Source organism: Pholcus phalangioides, unplaced genomic scaffold (genome assembly GCF_987345545.1).
Source record: "Pholcus phalangioides strain wild (caught in Gottingen) unplaced genomic scaffold, Ppha-v1.0 ptg000001l_1, whole genome shotgun sequence".
Classification (NCBI taxonomy): Eukaryota; Metazoa; Arthropoda; class Arachnida; order Araneae; family Pholcidae; genus Pholcus; species Pholcus phalangioides.
This window is the reverse complement of record NW_028301594.1, coordinates 7155647-7173136: the sequence shown is the minus strand read 5'-3', so window position 1 is coordinate 7173136 and position 17490 is coordinate 7155647. Positions and strand designations below refer to the sequence as shown.

The window sequence follows — 17490 nt, the reverse complement described above, 5'->3', positions numbered from 1 at the left end:
TAGTAGTGTACGTATGTATTGTAGTAGTGTACGTATGTGTTGTAGTAGTGTACGTATGTATGACAGATGACGCTGCAAACAGCTTCTTGTGTGTTTTGCCTATGACGTCTGTCGTCAGCATCTATATCTTGGACGAATGAAATGGGCAACTTGGGAGAGGCCGTTTTCTACAGAAATCATTCAACGCTGAAAGAAATGTTATTTTTAGTTATATTAATATAAAAAACCGATAAAAAATGTCAAAAATCTAAAAAAAGTCTCAAAAATCAGCACACAATCTCACTGATAGACGGTGCTGTCACATCAACAACTGAAAATTAATATTAATTGAATATTCTATGAAAAAAAAACACCACACATAACAAGCATTACACTATAACAAACTTCCCGTTAGGTTCACAACACGTACATGCACACTCCAACATGTACCGGTTCGTTATAAATTCCGCAGAGGAATGTGGACGAGCTGCATGTGTGGTTTAGTAGTAGTAAACTTCAAATGTCACCAGTATAGTGCGAAAGAACGTAACTTCGGCAGGATAGATATTTTAGGGCTTCACACACACACCATATTCTTGCGCGTACGTATACTAATTGATTAGAAATTCGCCAGAGGAATGTTTACGAGTTGTATGTATGGTTAAGTGGTAGTAGTAGTACTAAATTTCAAATGTAAAAAACAAATGTTATTACTTCGACTTTTAAAGAGCAGCTATTAATTTAAATTAAAAACATGGCATGATGGAAAAACAGCTACAATTATACTTGAAAAAAATCACAGTCCCAGCTATCAATGAGATTTTGTACTAACAATACGACAGCTTCGTAAATCTTGTGACCTGTCCCAAAAATCTGCTACCAATTACCATTTTAACTCAAAGCCTTTCCCTGATACCGCTTGTTTTAAAAAGAACCGTCAATTCATTTCAGGACACGCTGTAGTTTTCTACAATGCTTTCACATGTAAATACGTATCCATCTTCAAATATACATGTTTGAAAAAAAAAAAATCAGAGATAAATAAATGCTGATATTGACTTCATGTTTGAGATCAGGTGCGAAAACATGTTGAAGCTTGGTTTTTTTTTTTACTATCACTCTGCCACCATGTCGAAATGTTATTTGATTCCGTGCGATAGAGAAGAAACGGCTTTGAATTTTGTGTATACAAATATATTTGCTTTAAAAAAATAGTGAAATATTTATGTGTGTTTTTCCGTGGGTATATATGTTCAAATTTCCCAGCATGAAATCCGTTTTTGGTCTTGTTCTGTTGCTGTCGCACTCAAGGAAATCACAAACTTCGGATCGAAACTATTGAAAAATGTGAGAAAAATCTTAAATTTTGCAAATAGAAGAATTGTGAAGCTTATTGAATTCGAAGGGAAAACATTTCGATACTAAAATTGTATAGGAGAGTAACATGTTATTTTTGTAATCTGTTTATATCATTCTTATTTTGCTGAAACAATATTTTTCTCATTAAAATGTGATCCTGAACTTCAAGAAAATGCCGTAAATTTCATTTTTGATGGTTATTTTACGATGAAAGATTTATAAATCATTGATCATATCGTATGAACCGTTAGGGTAACTGAAGTCGGAAAGACGTTCGAAAAAAAAAAAAAAAGAGTTCTGACATTTCGTGGTATTAGAGCAGTGTAGTCCTTATGATTCATTCTTGACCAGAGGTACTTCTTTCATTACAGTGAAGAACAGGGAGGCCATAAAAATAATTTTGCCGACATACGAGCTCCTTGTGGCCGCAAAAATCAACGAATGCGAATGTTTAAAAATATGCGCTCAAGAATGAAGAGGAAAACAAAACCCTAGCTCTTACAGTTACGGTCACAAAAAGAAAATTGCGAAAATTTCAGACGGCAACACTCATTTTTATGCATTGCTAAGTGATCGGCGCAGCTAAAAACCATAAATGGCGTTGGAACGGTACCTGTAGCCCTATAAACGCTTGTGCTGGACGCAGACAAAGAAAGAAGATCGCACCAAGGGGTTGGTGGACTGGGGCTCGGTCGATTGCGCCGAAGATGGGAGTGTTTCGACTTCCAATGTATCCCCCTAACAGGGCGATTGCGCCGAGTCTGGAAATCGGGTTGTTTGGAAAGCGGGTTGAGCGCAATCGGCCTATTTCTTATCATAAACGGGTTATCTTTGGCGCAGTCGACCTACGCCCGGTGGACTAACCTCTCGGTGGGGAGACTTCCTGCGGCAGTAATGTAATCGGCATCGGTTGTTTCAACGTGTTTCATTGTCCGCAACTTGCGCCGGCGTTTTTGGTGTTACTGGTACCATACGACATTAATGGTTTTTTACGGTTGCTCCCATTACACTGCAATCTATAAAAGTGAGTGTTGCCATTGGAATTTTTTGAAATTTTGTTGCTGCAACCACGAGAGCAAGGTTTTTTGTTCTCTATTCATTCTTGAACGCGTACTTTTAAACAGTTATATCTCGAATTTCATTCGCATTCACTGATTTTTTGCGGCAGCTAGCGGCTCGTATATCGGTAAAGTTATTAATTTATGACTACCCTGTAGAGGTCGTGGCTACCCAGATCGATAAGATACTCGCCCAAAGTACCAAAGGATGTTTAGAGGCGTCGCGAGTTCGATACCCGGTTGGTCCTTGTCCGAAACCTTCCTGACAATAGAAACGGTGGTACAATAAAAATGGTGACAACATGACCACAGGAAAAGATATCTACTGCAGGGAGTTCCATACCGAGGTGTTAGCGCACCGCCCTCTCGGTAAGTATAAAACAAATGCTGCCATTTGGAATCAGCACTCGCGTGCAGAAAATAACCGTGGTGCGACAGGAACGGTCAAACCGCCATGCATATAGGTTGTTTGCGCGATAATGATAACCATCAGTTCGTCATACAACGTGATACAAAATAGATCACCTTCACTTTTATTTAAGAAGTATAAAATAATCAGAAAAATGAGAAAATTGAAAACATTTCTCAATTTGTCTACTTTCAATATGGAATTGAGTTTCTATTGAAACGGAGTGAAGAGCAATAAGTTCATTTCGCAAAGAAAAGAACCCCCATACAGTTCAAGCAGAAAATGAAATATACGGGCTTTTCAAAAATGTCAAATGCCACCTTTTGCCGTAGCATAGAGTGAATGTATGAAGTTGCCGCTGCGTATTTTGTAGATTGAATCAGGTATCGAAAAGGATTTCGTCCTTTCTATTTTTTTCCTTTAAAAAAAAAAGTCAAAAGAAAGACTCGTGTCTCATTTATTGACTATTCCCGAATGGACAGCGTCGAAGTGAGATTTCTCTGGTCGATTTAGAGGAGTGAAATGTATGGAAATATCAATACAAAAAAATATTTTTCTTTATGGAAGTGTTTCCATATTTAAATTGAGAAGGGGAAAGAAAAAACCACGCGTTGTTTCACGAAAATTATTTTGTGCAATACGAAATGTTACTGTTTAGATAAGAAAGCAATCAATTGATTTCCATCTTGTTTTTCAGCTGAAAGCTTTTCCTTCTGTAGAAATCTGGAAATTAGTTTCTTCGAATCTAATTTTGTCTCGCGCTGTCTTTGAAAATTCCAATATTAAGTTGACCGAATTATTTTCGGTTCAAACGATAAAAAGATTAATCTATTCATTTTTCTTATTGACTAGTGGAATGAGAATTTAATTTTTTGCACTTAAATGAATCTCATTTGAGTCATTGAGTTTTAAGTTCAGTCATTAAAATGCTCATCAAGTTTTCACATCAACCGGTCTCTTCTGTGAAGAGTTCTTTTGAAAGGTCTTTTCCCAGAGAGCAGGCAGACCTTCAACACGATACTTACAAACATGAAAAATTTAGGCAGCTGTCATTTTCACTTCAATATATGGAAGACAGATGGCAGCACTAGTGGGGCATGAATCATGCATACAACTGACATGAAATTCTAACAACATAAACACATTAGGGCCACACACAACTCGTTACTGCATGTGCTAGTTCATTAGCAATTTCCTTGAGGAATGTTTACGAGGTACGTGTATGGTTGAGTAATAGTGGTAATAACTAATCACGAAATCATTCCACTTATTTATAGACACCCTGTACACATAAAAGCCAAATATACGATGGCTAAAAAACATTTATACATAAATTATGAATTCCAACTTCAGATCGGAGAGTCCACTGTATCAGCTATTCAAGTCAGGAAAAATAATTAAATTGTTTTATGGTGTTGATACATCGCAAAATTGTATCGCTACAAGACAGTATAGAAAAGTCTAGAAAAGATTGATCACACACACACACACATACAGAGAATTTCTCTCTCTCTCACAAGCTCTTCATCATGAAGAACTATATTGTGCTAAGAGCAATTTAATCCCTTTGTAATCCAAAGCAGTAGAAAAGAAAGAAAAAAACCAATGCACCCACACAACATGTGTGTTGTGTGCTCATCCTTCAAATTCTCTTCAGCTAGACATGAAATTACTATTGATACACACAGATACAAATAATAAACGAAATTAAAAGATGAAGAATGTCAAATACGAATACCATTGCATGATATGATTTTATTAATTTCATTTGAATACGGTTTCTACAAATGCTAGAAGCGGTTTCAAGATTTTATTGTTGGCATATTCTTTGATGATATGATCGCAAACATCTAGGATCACGATTATTATTTTTTGGTATATTACAGGGATATAAGCGCGGACGTCATAATAGATAGTGGCTATCATTCCTATCACGATTAATCTAGTGTTCTTTGATACCTCAGGTTGACTTGTCTGCCATCTTTGAGTGAAATGTGACGTCACAGTATCATTACTGTAGTCAATCGCTGTTCCCTATCCTACTGTTATTAACGGTTAGATGTAGCGTTGGACAGTTAACTGATTCTGTCGCTCCAAAGTGTAGGACAATGATCTCGTCCGGTTATATAGGTAGCTTAAATCATTCCATCGCTCTTTCGCAATCTATTTCACCACATACCAACTCCGGCCATATCGATTTTCGCAATTTACTCCCGTTAACGAGTTGGATTAGGAAACGAGGGCGCCATCTATCGATGGTCACCTCAAAGCCATTAGGAAAAATATCTTTGTATCTGTATTCTTCCCCCGGATCGAACCTAGGACCTGGAGGCAACCGTCATGGTGGTAGACGAGTATCTTACCACCACGCCACTTGGACCACTTCAAGAATTGTTATGCAAACGGAGCACTATCTTATTGGTAGGTGAAGTCAACACCAATTTTCCCGCTAAGCTGTGCGGCCGCAGTCGGTGAAAATGGTTTCAGCACACAAAATCCCAAAATATACCAATGATGATTATGACAGATTTTTTTCCCAAGTACAGAGGAAACAGGTCTGCGCAAGTAAATTAAAAAATAGAGGAAATGTTGGTTCACAGTGTCGGTATCAAACTCCACCATTCGCCAATTTTACGCTATCAGTAGATATACAGTATATCTGTCCTGTAGCGGTGTGATATGATTAGCGCTCGGATTTTTATAACCTAAAGATGAAACGTCGTTGCTGATCGGTAAAAAAACCTCATCGATAGTCCACAGCGGCGCATAAAAATCCGCATATTCGAATTAAATTCATCAAAGTCCCAAAAGTTTAAGTACAAGATGAAAATACCGATAAAATCAAAAACACAAATTCAAAATAATATTCAGAGGTGTGAAGTTGAAGAGCAAATAAAATCCATTAAAATAAATATATTTTATTGAATACAACACTGGCGATTATTTAAAATAGTATGTACAGGGTGTTGCCTTGAAGTGGCGGCAAACTCAGAGGGGTTGTGTTAGATATCAAGAGAAATAAAAATCGCCATAGAACATGGCATCGGTGAAAATCGCAAAAATACTTACGAAGGGTGTGACGTCGAGTGAGACAAAAAGATCAATAATAAGTAGAAAAACATTTATTTGACAGCATGTGATTACAACAGCCTGTGGTGTACAAAAAAGTAAAACAAATAGGTACTAAAAACCATTTACTTGACAGCATGATTACACTGCAGCCTTCGCAGCACGGTTAAATGTCAGAAAGTAGACGAAGGGAAGTGATTACAAGCGTTGTTGGCCGTGATGGTCGTTGCACAGCCGACAGCGTAGGAGTAACAACGATTGTCGGACGCGCTCAAAGATACCTGGTGTCCTGGCGATGCCTGTTGCCCCCTTCATAAGTATTTTAGTATTTTTGCGGCTTTCACCGACTAAACGTGGTTTGCGATACCATGTTCAATGGAAATTTTTGTTCCTCTTGTGATGCCTAATATCACCCTCTGACTTTGTTGCCACTTCAAGGCAACACCCTGTATATTTATCTTTAGTGGGAAATCACTGTCCGAAAAATTTAAGCACTTCACGCAAATTTTAAAGAAGACGTGTTGTGTCGGGTTACATGTTTTCAGAGGGGAAATTTTTTCTGGTGAATTAAAATGCTGAAGTGATCGAGGTTCACGAGAGAAAAATTTCTAGAATCTTTGAGTGCAAATTGGGAAGTAAGAATGTTGGAAAAATTTCTAATATTTTTGACTGATCGAATCAACTGGTATATATCTGGTTCCAAAGAGAACGTTTTCGATATAGAACCGAGCTCTTGAAGGGCACATGCAACGTGTATTTGGATAGACAGATTTGATCTAGAGAATGATGTCAGCTGAAAACATGTCTTTTTTTCAAAGTGAAAAATGTGAAAAATAATCTTGGCTAAACATATCAAGGATGCAGTATGTAGACGCATAAGGGGCTGCAACTACATTAAACTGAAAAAGAAATTATGTCTAAATATGCATACCATGTCTAAAAGAACGTCATAAAAGATAAGAATGGAGTGGGACATCAAAGTGTACTTTTTATGGAGACAAATGCCTGAAAGTAATATTCATCAAAGAGAAAAAGTGAAATTTAGATGGAAATGGTGACTTACATGATGACACTCACCGGCATGACTGTAAGACCAGTCGTGGACCAGGCTCTGCCCCATGAGGGATATAAGCCTTTTACCCCCGAGGGGTTGGACCACGCTGACTAGTCCACTGGCATGATTAGTCAGATCACTCTGTCAATTCTTGGGGGGGAGACAAAACTTGAAGGAGAATCAGGAAATACTCCAGCAACATTTCATACCATTCGCCGAGTTTTTAGGGATCCGAGTGGGAGTTTCAGCGTGTGAAAATGCTGACATGTACAAAACAGTAGCTATCACAATGAATTGTCTTAAATTCGTACTAACCAGCATTGAGCCCGAGTCTAAACCTAACAAAGAATCTGTGTGGCAATTTTATCCGTGAGGTTTGTGATAATGGAGAGAGAAAGAGTAATAAAAGCCTCTGTAAAGACTCATTATTGCTATCGAAGATGCTGGCTTTCTCTGAAGCCAGAAGAATCCCTCAAAATATGATTCTGTCAATTGGAACACGTATTTTTAAAGTAATACAGCCACAGGAAAATCATTGACACTTTATTCTGGGGTTGCATACATTGTACCAAGATTTTTTTTGTGCTGTGCTTAAACTTTTTTGAGACAGATTCAAATGTGCAATTTTCTATTTTATTTCAAAAATCATGATTGAATTAATTACTTGCGACTTTTCATGTGAATTTTAAACGTTATTAAGGCACCTGATTGGTAAAAATATCAAAAATTCATTTGCTATCAATTTCTCTCCGTATTTGTCATATTCCTTTTGTGCTTAAACTTTTGAGAGGAATGGGAATGAATGGAGTTGTTTGTCACGTTTTTGTGGGGGAAAAAACGTAAATTTTTCTACTCACATCTCTTTGTCAAATTATAAATTTTAGAAAAATTATTTTTTACAGATTAGTTTTGAAAATATTTATCTATATTCCAGACTTTCGGGAAAAAAATCCGCAAATAAAACGTACATAAACAGTGCATAATCCTCAACAAGAAATTATAATGACTTTTTAACTATATTTTACTGATTATACGCAAGGATATTAAATTAGGAACATCCAACCTAAGGCCCAAAAGTAAAAGACTAGAATTCAAGTTGATTTATCGGTGTTACAATTCGATAAATCACACAACTTTCTACCATTACCCAATACCACAAACTTTTAGTAGAGTTCGAGTATAACATCATAGAAAATTCCATGGTTTATCAGAAATTATGTCGAGAGCATCCTGGTATTTATCTCCCGCGGCAGTTCCCGCTTGTTATAGGTTTTTTTTGTTGTTGTTATTATTATTTCGCGGCATCGCAAATAACAACTCAAACTACAAACAGCTGCCAAAGCTTATTAACAAGACCTGGATGTTTAACGCGTAAATTGGTTGAAACGTGCCGATATATCGTTAATGGAAAAGCCGTTGCCGATTCCACAACGTTTTCAGCGACGCGACGAAATGAATTCCGACACCGAACGCTTCCTCGAGATATAAATTGTTCACCACAAAAAATAAAAATAAATAAAATAACAATAATAATAAATAAAGTCGATAACAAGCTTTGGATAGTTGTCAGTATTTATAACGTTATATATAAAGCGTAAAATATGGCTAAATTGAACTTCAATAATTGTTCAAGTTCTGAATTTATCGATTTATTCATTATATAACTTTTTGATTTACGTGTCTTTCTCTCTCTCCCTAGACCTCTTTCTGGTCCCCCCTCCTTAAATACATATAAAAATTACTTTTAATATATTCTAAAAAAAATGTTTTAACTATTTACAATGCATGGATCATTGATCATTTTCTGCACACGAGGGCTAATTGGACCGGGACCTGTAATTTATTGCCGATTCCGAACGGCGGCCTCTTTTTTTTTAAATATTCATTGAGAAATTGGGGCGCTAACCCCTCGATGTGGGACTCCCTGCGGTAGCAATAGTTTTCTCTGGTCATGTCACCGTTTCTATTGTACCCCTGTGTTCAGGAAAGTTTCTGACATGGACGAACCTGGTGTCGAATTCGCGACACCCCTAAACATCTTTTGGTACTTTAGGCGGGTGTCTTATCGACCTGGGCTACCGTAATCAATGTCCGTAAAACTTTTGTTTATAGACTTATTAATCTTTTTATTGAGATTTTTTTTTAAAAAATCAGACAAATTCAAAGAAACATAAGACGTAACGCAACGCAATTTCAAACCATTGTTCCTCGTAAAACTACAATAAAAAAAAGCAATTCCTCCATTTGGGACCAAAATTTACAATACTTTGGATTCACACATAAAAAACGAAAAATTATTTAAAAATATAAAACTCTGTTATAGAACACATATGTGGGAAATACGAATATAATTACGTTCTCAGAGAAACGAACAACCTTATGCTTAAAAAACCGTTGGAGCAGACGAATAATATATGTGTACATACATACATGTATACAGGATGTCCTGTAAGTGCTAATGCAGCCTATATCTCATCAACAGTCCGTCGCAGCGGTATGATTCCAGTTTAAAAAATGCTCAAAAGATGTCAAAAATTACCATGCACCAGTTTTGAAAGTGCAAATGGTGTCATAGAATATACAAATCTAGATTTTTATACGACCCCCTTGTCTACTAAATGCAAGTTAAAAAGTTTTTGCCATGTATCTCCTGGATACAGGGCAGTCCCCGCAACAGCCTAAGCTGCAGCGCAAGAAACTGAACTGACTGTAACCACGAGTGAAATGTCGTCATCCTAGGTAACAAAGACGCTCACCGATAATCAAGGATATTCTCCTCGTCACCGAGAGACAATCGACGGGTGTATGCGAGATTTCTAAATTAATCATTGTTATTGGGCCCGATTGTCCTAAGTGTATAATTGTTTCGAAATACATGATATTTTGATATGGATGATTGTTGAAGACGCTAATCAATTTACTTTTGTTGCCGTTGTCGGAAGCGGCTCTATTTTACTCGTTATTTAATAAAATTTCCGGACACATCCATCCTTCGGGAACACTTTGATATCTCTCTGAGAGATGTGAAGCGGGGTGTGTCCGGTCCTTCAATATTAATGTATTTCCTGAGGAAAAACAGAAAAAATTCCATGGTTGTGCAATATTCGGTAATATATTTGAGTTCAAAAGAGCTATGAAAGAACAGCAAAAAATAACGGGAAAAAACGCTCCTTTTCCTCATTTATGCTGTTCTTTTCCACCTTTTCTCAGATTTTTGGATTCGAATATCTCAGCGAATATTCCACTTGGAAACGTGGATTTTTTTCCGTTGGTCCCAGAAGAGACAGGGCAACAACTTCCTAATTGAAAGTTAGAGGACAGAAGGACCGCACAAAAATTTATTTTCTTATTTTGTGACACTGTATTTTCACTCACTCTCAAAACTGGTACAGGGTAATTTTTGAACGTCTCTTGAGCGTTTTTGAAATTGGAATCATACGTCTACGACGGACGGTTGACGAGATAAAGGCCGCATTGCTACTTACAGGACAGCCTGTATATAAAACGATGCATTGCCACAGGAAACCATTAATATGATTTTCATCTATCAGCTTTGGACGGATACCAGGTCCCTTAGGTGGTCATACCCTTGTATTCAGTTGTGCGTGGTTTATGTGTTATGTCTACGTTGCATTGTATTTATACGTGTGAAAAAATGATAATGTGCGAAAATATTTCTTTCTTCTTTTTATTTTTCACCGTTCTAATATCAGAACAAAAATTATTCCACAGAAATGTCAAAAGTTCTCTTGAGAATTTGAAATTGGTGATAAAATAATGATGGAAAAATGGATTTCGGATAAATAAGAAATGTATGAATGATGTGTTGCCGGAAGTGAAAGATGATCAATTGCGACGAAACTAGGACCACACCCATGTTGTTTGTTTTCCGACCACAAGCGTGCTGTTTGAATACTTAAGTAAACAGCTCGGACTACTACCAATGACAATCGCCCATCCATCTTTCCTGCTTCTAGAAGCTATTTAATATCTCAATTTCGATAAAATGCTTTTCTAATGTTCAAACAATGATAAACTAATTTATTGTTACAAAGGTTTTTAACAGCGGCTGATGCGAAGATACTTGTATATTTTGGGAAGGGAGAAATTTCAAATGTCCCTGCGGGGAATCGAGACTACGTCCTTTCACTTTCCGGGTGAAAGCTCTTGACCACTAGACTACAGAGGCAACGAATCTCTCAATCTTTCCTTGGAGCTCGTGTGCACTGAACGGGACCGTACATGGACGGTCGGACTCAACTCAGGCCAAAGCTCACAATTGCTGACAATGCTACCAGATGGCGACTTATCTCCGAGGATGATTCCCAAAATATATCTTCTCTTTCCTTTCTTTCCCAAAATATAAAATACATAAAATATATCTTCGCATCTCAGCCAGCTGTTAAAAACCTTTGCATTTAGAATATATATATATATATATATATATTTATAGTATCGGAAATACACAAAACTTCTATCTCAAAAGTTTAGAAAAAATTCAGATTTACAAAAATTACAGGCTTTTAATAGCTAATAGAGACTTTTCATTTTTTTCTAACTACCTCAAACACACTATCCTCCATGGATCTAATTAAAGTCTATAGGGTTTCAACATCGAAACTGCAACATGCTATCACTATAGAGCTCTTTAATTCATTGACAGTCGAATAAGGTATTTCATTTACAAACAGTTCGTAAGTATGCTCCATACATTCCTAATAGGATTCAAATCAGGACTCATCGATGGCCTGTCTAAAATCGATACATTTTCGCTATTAAAGAGCTTTTTTTGTGGCAGCAGATCTTTGAATAGACATGTTGAAATGTCAAGTTTGGTTCTCCTAAATCTTTTCCAATCAGTAGAAAATTGTTCTCGAGGATCTCCTTTAAACATCAGAATTTTCAAAGACGACAAATTTCAAAAGTTAAGGATGCCTGACCAGTAGAAGCAAATGCTTCCCATACCATTACCGAAGATCCACCTCACTGTCTGCTGAAAACATCCGTCTGGGACATGCGAGTTCCATTTTTATTGTAAAAATATGATAAATATGATACCAAGCTATTTTTCTCCATAAAACATGATTTCGTGCCCATTTCGGTCTCTCTTCACCTCTCTTTTGTGCTTCCTTGTGACAGGCGATTTTTTATGAATCAAATATAAGCTTCTCTGATCTCTGTCTATGAGCTGTGTCTGTTGAAATTTTCACTCCAAGGAACTTTCATAATTTCCCGCAAGATTATTTTTTGCGTTGAATTCAATCTTCTAATGGTTTTGTTTTTGCGTAAACTTCCACTGCGTTGCCCACCACAACCAGGTTTGGGCTTTCGGGACATACGTGGGCAATACACGTCAGACACTACATTGCGACCTTCTCAAAGCAATAGCAATGCCTTTTACCGCCTTTGTTTTTGTTTTCAAATGAAGTACTTGAAGGATTTCATCGTACAAAATTTGTGACGACTTCGGAATTTTTTTTTTGAATGAAATCCAATCCGATAGCTTACCACTTTTATACTATCACGCCTGTGATACCTTATAGACGCAATCTTCGAAATTTGCATATAATCGGAAGTTTTTCGAAACTTTTGAGACAGCTATTTTCAAAAATTTTGAGTTTCTTTAAAACTTATTTTCTTCGACAAAGACCGAAGTTTAAAGTAGGTTTTTGCATTCTGATCACAAGCAAAAAGAATGAAACCAAAATTTGAAACGGTATCCACGGCGCAGTTAAAAATCAATAGCGTCTAAACTTTTGAGATGGATTGTAATAGAAGAAAGATAGGCAGGGGACTTATAGTGATTTCCACTGTGGTAATTATAATGCAGATCAGGGAAATTTTAAAAACCTTTTAAAGGATTAATCTTCAGAATGTATTATAGACCTTATCAAATCTCGCTTTTCATGGCATGCCGGGAATGGGCCAGATCCCAACATTCAAAAAGCTGATGTTCCCTGATTTTTACGTCATGCCGGGTAATGCGGGGGCGTAATATGGATGGTATGACGAATGATGGTCACCAACTGCTGTTATGACGACCACGCTCTACTCTATTCAACTCCTATAATAAATGCCGAAAAAAAAAGAAATCTATGTAGTTGTAAAAATTTGTGATCGCATGTGTCATATGACATGCCTACAATAAGGTCTTAAAACCACTCTGATCTTTTGTAGATACCCCGTATGGATAGATGAATAAAAATGGCGATGCGTATTCGTGTTTGGCATTCTTAATCTTTAAATTTCGTCCAACCTCCATATCTGTATCAATAATAATTTCATATCTAGCCTGAGCAATTTCGTGCAGTAATTGCATCAACGATTCGCCCATCAGTAATGAAATAAATTCTTACGGCTGAGTAGAGAAAACCGAGAGAGAATCTCATATAAAAGTTACTATTCTCCAAACATATTAGGTTCGCGGGATTATGGAAAATGTCCCAAATTTTCAAGGAAGGACGAGTCGAAATGATCGCCGCATCGGAATGCGCCAGTCATCGTGTCTCTCATCTTTTGTTCGAATGACTAGGAATTTATAAGCTCTGAATTGCGATCGGAGACGTGGAAATGACTCCAGCCCCGGAAACGAATTCCTTACGAACCAATGGATGGAGATGCCATAAATTTAATCTGTCGTACCATTTTTTTAAAATCTCTGTCTAGAACAGAGAGACCTCCAACCTTTCAGGCGCGGCGGGCCAAATTGAAACTTCTCACGAAGCCCGCGGGGCCACCAACTCATGTAATTCAGTGACATCTTTCCCATTTTTGACCGTTCTTTAAATTCTTGACCAAATCACTTAATTACGTACAGAGTGATTACTTAATTCTCCTGATGAATTTTACTGCCGAACCCCTGCAGTGCATTGCGTTTGGAAGCCGCCGTTTGGACGCGGGACATTTGGACCCGTGCAGTTTGGACATCGGCTGATTAGACGCCACCGTTTTGACACAGCAATTCTGATTATCATGAGAACTTCAGTTACAAGAAATGGTCGAGTACTTACTGTGCTCACCACATTATGCTATACTTTAATGTTATCATGCTGTAACTACATTTGGTATCATGTGTTAGCTATTCCAATGACAATTCCGATGATGTCAATTTCATTATGTCAGTACTTACCATGCAAAGGTAGGCCTAAAGAACGTATTCACGTCCAAACTTGCGGCCGTGCCACGACCCAAATTTTTTCCACCAAATAATAATTAAAATGAAAAAAATATATATATAAACTCAATTAATAAGACGTTATGGAGAATAACTAATGATCTGGGTGACTGAGCACAGTTACGGGACGGCGTCCAAACTGCATGGGTTCAAATGTCTGGCGTCCAAATGACGGCATCTAAACGTTCTGTTCCGAACCGTTGCTCACAGAGGCATACCTATAGTTAATAAAATTATCTAAACAAGCGCGGGTAAAACTCAGATGCGGCATTCATGTTGCAAGGGATTGTATAGGTATTAAAATAGAAAAATTAATTTTGATAGCACACCCTGTCATCAGAAACTCGATTAGGAAGTTATTACTCTGTCTCTCCTGAGGCCAACAAAAAAATTACACGTTTCTAAGCGCAATATTCGCAGAGATATTTGAATTCAAAACCCGAGGGAATTTTGAAAGAACAACATAAACTATATATATATATATATATATATATATATATATATATATATATATATATATATATATATACTTTTTCATTTTAATAACTTTACAACCCCTTGCAGCATGAATGACGTTCTAATTGGAAGTATGCCTCTAGGATCACCAGTTTGCCAATAATTTGCTGTGCGTGCTGGTAGATATACGCCTTGTATAATATACGGTATCCTGTAAGTGCCAATGCGGCTTTTATCTCATCAACCGTTTGTCGTAGAGGTATGGTTTCAATATCTACAGTATATTATACAATATATTCAGTATATATACAGTATTATGCGTATAAAAATGTGAAACATTTAAACTAGAGCTTCTGCTGCCACTTCTTTGTCACTCAAATAATCAAAACTGATATAATTGAAATTGATAACTGGTTTTGATTTTTGTGACGCACAAAAAAATCAATATAGTATGACATTACTAAGTATTTTGTAAACAATAATATTAGTTTAATTATTTGATCAGTCTTGAAACTTCAACAGTTGTTAGTATATTGTACGAAACAACCTGAACAGCATTATCATCTTTTAAGCTTAATCGGAAATTTTTAAAACGAAAAATTACTAATGTAATTTTACATTACACAAAAATAAAAACTCTTAAAATGAAGCAAACTTAATGATTAATATCATTGCTTATAAAATACTTAGTAATGTTGCACTGTATTAAATTTTTTTTTGTGCGTTACATTAATGAAAACAGGTTTTCTATTTCAATTATACCAGTTGCTCTTTTTGTATGACAGATGGGTGCAGGAGCTCTAGTTCAAATGAGACAGAGATGTTTCTTATATTTTTATATAATACTGTATATACTGAAGTGTTATCCGCGCGAGTGATTTCACTCCTCTATAAAATTTCGAGAGCTAGTTTTTTTTTAAAAAAGGGGAAGTTTTTTTAGAAAAACGGAGAAATAACTATTTTAAAAAACCCCTAAACCCCCTACCCACCATAGTACAGTGTACTGTTTAGTTATTTTCAATAGAATGCATTTTTTTATGATAAAATTTTATTTTTACTCGTTCAATAGTTATGAACAAAAATTACTAAGAATGGCACCATTTTTTCATGGTGAAAAATTTTAAGAAATATGGATGTTTAGAGTCTGAGAATGACTGAAAATTCCTCCGTGTACACAGAATTTATTGCTGCGCGGAAAAACGTTCCCCCCCATATTGAATGAAATAGTATGTTATTTGCCATTCCGGTACAGATATCGAAATTCTGTACGCAGAGGAACAATGTGCCCCCCATCCGGGAAAAAAGTTGTAGTGCGTTCTTATCTGTATAGATGGCGCACCCTCCTCACGCTCCTGGTAATTGTAAAAAAAAGAAAAAATGTCAGTTGGAATTGTACCACCGATTTGTATACACGTGTCATCCTTCTCGTTATGTTTCTTTCGTATATTAAATCGTTAAGTTTTCATTACGTTTTATGTCGTCACTACAAGCATCGGATCACTGGTGACCTATAGGACGCATCTGATTTTGGACATTGAAGTTAATTTCTCCATCGTTTAAATTTCGTTTTCGCGCCTTGTGCTTTCCGTTCGTACGCTCTTCAAAGATGAAACTTCTAATCTCCTAGTCTTTTGGATATACTATATTTTTTTTTCAAGCCAAGTCTACTCGTTTCTACCCAATATAGAGACGTTCCTGGAAATTCAAGGTGAGGAATAAACTTTCTACTCTCGATTTGCCGGTCTCCATACTCGCATTTGTCATGGCTCAACCTATTGCATCAGCTGAAATTTCACGTGTTGCCTTTCGAGCCCCTCCGTTCTGGGAAGCAAATCCAGAGATTTGGTTTCTTCAAATTGAGTCACAATTCAAAACGGCAGGCATAACCGCCGATGAAACTAAATTTCACGCCGTTGTAGGAGCTCTTGATTGCAAAGTTTTGAACTATGTTTCTAATATCGTTCGCAATCCTCCCCAACAGCACATGTACGAGACTCTCAAAACTCGCGTGCTGGAGCAGTTTCAACAATCAGAATCTTCCAAATTGCGAATGTTACTCCAGGAGCTTCAACTAGGCGACAAACGCCCGTCCCAGCTTTTGCACGAAATGCAAACGTTAGCTGAGGGTAAAATGGAAAGTGACATTTTGAGAAATCTCTGGATGCAGAGATTACCTTTGCACTCCCAACAAATATTACAAGCTTCTAGTGAACCGTTAATTGGGTTAGCGAAAATAGCCGACAAAATATGTGAGGTTTCTAATGTGTCATCTAATACTTCAGCTGTGTCTCACACTTCAGAGTTTGATGATTTGAAAAACGAAATTGCTTCGCTACGGCAATCATTTGAAAGGCTTTCGCGATCTCCTAGACCATCTCGCGGTTATCGCAAACGATCTCAATCTCGTAGCCGAAATAAATTCGGCGATGCTTTGAAAAACGGAAGGCTTTGCTGGTACCATGAGCAGTTTGGAGAAAAAGCTCATAAATGTATTCCTCCATGTCAGTTTCAGGAAAACTAGTGGGCTCGTCTGTTTCGGCGACAGCTGACGAAAGCCTTCTCCATAGTCGCCTATTTGTCATCGACGTTAATACGGGTTTCCGATTTCTAATTGACACTGGCGCATCAATCAGTTGTTTTCCGAAACGCCTGACTAACTTGACAAAACCTCACAAACTCTCGCTGTATGCTGCAAATGGATCCGAAATCCAAACGTTTGGCAACAAAAATCTAGTTCTGAATCTTGGACTAAGGAGGGACTTTCCTTTCGTTTTCACTGTGGCAGATGTTTCACATCCCATTATTGGAGCCGACTTTTTGGAAAGATTTGGTTTGCTTATAGATGTTAAAAATTCTCGTTTGATCGATAACGAAACATCGCTATCAGTGAATGGTTTAAAATCCCAAAACGGCTCTTTTGGTTTAACGCCGA

The 17490-nt window shown here is 37.0% G+C and overlaps 1 long non-coding RNA gene across 1 annotated transcript in view; it reads left to right on the top strand.

The window, feature by feature from the left end:
- Positions 1–2252: 2252 nt before the first annotated feature.
- LOC149089774 (uncharacterized) overlaps positions 2253–17490 on the top strand; it is a 71385-nt gene continuing 56147 nt past the window's right edge. Inside the window, exon 1 of the long non-coding RNA XR_016194348.1 lies at positions 2253–2362. This is a non-coding gene — a long non-coding RNA (uncharacterized LOC149089774). The remainder of the gene's footprint in view (positions 2363–17490) is intronic.